This window comes from Oncorhynchus nerka, unplaced genomic scaffold, assembly GCF_034236695.1.
Source record: "Oncorhynchus nerka isolate Pitt River unplaced genomic scaffold, Oner_Uvic_2.0 unplaced_scaffold_1000, whole genome shotgun sequence".
Lineage (NCBI taxonomy): Eukaryota > Metazoa > Chordata > Actinopteri > Salmoniformes > Salmonidae > Oncorhynchus > Oncorhynchus nerka.
Window position 1 is genome coordinate 245 of NW_027040303.1, and position 2,606 is coordinate 2,850.

General features: G+C 48.0%; 1 long non-coding RNA gene across 2 annotated transcripts in view; it reads right to left on the reverse strand.

The window, feature by feature from the left end:
- Positions 1–205: 205 nt before the first annotated feature.
- LOC135570300 (uncharacterized) overlaps positions 206–2,606 on the reverse strand; it is a 4,281-nt gene continuing 1,880 nt past the window's right edge. The window contains exons 2-3 of one of the 2 annotated variants that reach the window (XR_010463509.1): positions 1,447–1,493; positions 206–1,075 (exon numbers count right to left, since the gene is read on the reverse strand). This is a non-coding gene — a long non-coding RNA (uncharacterized LOC135570300). Of the gene's footprint in view, positions 1,076–1,446; positions 1,715–2,606 lie in introns of those variants that run through there. The other variant, XR_010463508.1, reaches the window with a different exon arrangement.

Consider the following 2,606-nt stretch of genomic DNA (forward strand, 5'->3'; position numbering starts at 1 on the left):
TGTGTGTCCAGTGTGTGTGTGTGTCCAGTGTGTGTGTGTGTCCAGAGTGTGTGTGTGTCCAGTGTGTGTGTGTCCAGTGTGTGTGTGTGTGTCCAGTGTCTGTGTGTGTGTGTCCAGTGTGTGTGTGTCCAGGTGTGTGTGTGTGTCCAGGGTGTGTGTGTCCAGTGTGTGTGTGTCCAGTGTGTGTGTGTCCAGTGTGTGTGTGTGTGTCCAGTGTGTGTGTGTGTCCAGTGTGTGTGTGTGTGTCCAGTGTGTGTGTGTGTCCAGTGTGTGTGTGTGTCCAGTGTGTGTGTGTGCGTGTGTGTTTGTCCAGGTGTGTGTGTGTCCAGTGTGTGTGTGTGTCCAGTGTGTGTGTGTGTCCAGTGTGTGTGTGTGTCCAGTGTGTGTGTGTGTCCAGTGTGTGTGTGTGTGTCCATGTGTGTGTGTGTGTCCAGTGTGTGTGTGTGTCCAGTGTGTGTGTGTGTCCAGTGTGTGTGTGTCCAGTGTGTGTGTGTCCAGTGTGTGTGTGTGTCCGTGTGTGTGTCCTGTGTGTGTGTGTCAGGTTATTATTTCAGGGACACTGAGTCGCCATCACCCCAAACCCTAAACCCTGGATAGAGGGGCTCAGTGAATGTGGAGGTGAATGTGATCAGGTGGGTCAGTGTGTCAGAGGAGGCTCTATAGAAGGACAGAGTGCCGGCTGGCCAGTCCAGATACACTCCTACTCTGTGGGAGCTGGAGGAGGGGACGTCTATGGTAGTGGGATTATTATTGTGCCAGGCAGAGTAACTGTTGTCAGAGCAGAACAGACTCCAGGACTTGTCATTGTATCCAAGACAACAGTCATTAACCCCTCCTCTCCTGCTGATTCCTTTATATGTCACTCCTATATCAGCCCCTCTCCCACTCCACTCTACCTCCCAGTAACAGCGCCCAGTCAGACCCTCTCTACACAGCACCTGTTCACAGTCCTCAAATCTCTCTGGGTGATCAGGATACGGCTGCTCCTCTGTCCTCCATGTCACCTTTCTGTTCTCCTCAGACAGAGAGAGGCGTCTGTTTACTGTGTTTGGGTCCAGTGTGAGATCACAGACATCTGATGGATGAAACCAGACACAATATTAGAAATCATCATCATTCACATTAGAATGTTAACTCACTTTTCACTAATTCATTTAATGTAGATGTTTCTAGGTATCAAAAGGAGAAGTTAAGGTAACTTGAGACTTGTTGAATGATCATATGTTATACTGTATGGTAATATAAAACACACTTATTCCCATTAATTACACACACACACAGTCAAATTAACTCTTTGTAAACTTTGGTGTCCCTGATTTCTGCTTCTGTAGAACTACAGCTGATATTTAATATGACCAAGTCAGTAATGATGGTGGTCTTTGACTTTGACTTAACTTGAATTAAGACTTATTCTTAGTCATATTCTTCACAGCAGTCAACACTCACATTTTCTAAGTCCAGGTTTCATTCTGTTCTCTCCACCATGTTCCACACTGTAGCGGTAAGCAGAAGAACAGACAGTCATTGAGGGATACACCTGAACTCACACACACACACACACACACACACACCAAGCGAATGTTTGTCTGTGTGTGTGTGTGTGTGTGTATGTTTGTGAGTCCAGCGTGTGTGTAAGTCCTGTGTGTGTGTGTGTGTGTGTCCAGTGTGTGAGTGTGTGTCCAGTGTGTGTCTGTGTGTGTGTCTATCCAGTGTGTGTGTGTCCAGTGTGTGTGTGTGTGTGTGAGTCCATTGTGTGTGAGTCCAGTGTGTGTCCAGTGTGTGTGTGTGTCCAGTGTGTATCCAGTGTGTGTCCAATGCTTGTATGTGTGTGTGTGTGTGTGTGTTTGTGTGTACTGTGTGTGTGTGTGTGAGCCCAGCGTTTGTGTAAGTCCTGTGTGTGTGTGTGTCCAGTGTGTGTGTGTGTGTGTGTGTTTCCAGTGTGTGTGTGTCCAGTGTGTGTATCCAGTGTGTGTTTGTGTGTGTTTGTAGTGTGTGTGTGTGTGAGTTCAGTGTAGGTGTGTGTGTGTGTGTCCAGTGTGCGTGTGTGTGTGTGTGTGTGTGTGTGTGTGTGTGTGTGTGCATCCAGTGTGTGTTTGTCCAGTGTGTGTCTGCGTGAGTCCAGTGTGTCCAGTGTGTGTCTGTCGTGTGTGTGTATCCACCTGTGTGTGTCCAGTGTGTGTGTGGGAGTCCAGTGTGTGTGATCCAGTGTGTGTCCAATGCTTGTATGTGTGTGTGTGTGTGTGTGTGTGTCCTGTGTGTGTGTGTGTTTCCAGTGTGTGTCCAGTGAGTGTGTGTCCAGTGTGTGTGTATCCAGTGTGTGTTTGTCCAGTGTGTGTGTGTGTGTGTGTGTGTGTCCAGTGTGTGTCCAGTGTGTGTGTGCCTGTGTGTGAGAGTGTCCAGTGTGCGTGAATCCCTGTGGCAGTCCAGAGTGTGTGTCATTGAGCACACAATTTGGACCAACACACTGAACTCACACACACACACTGAACACTGAACTCACACTCACACACACAGGACACACACACACTGACACACACACACACTGGACACACAAACACAGTCAGCATATAACTTTGTCCATGGTAGGTCAGAATGTTTGTCTTAAC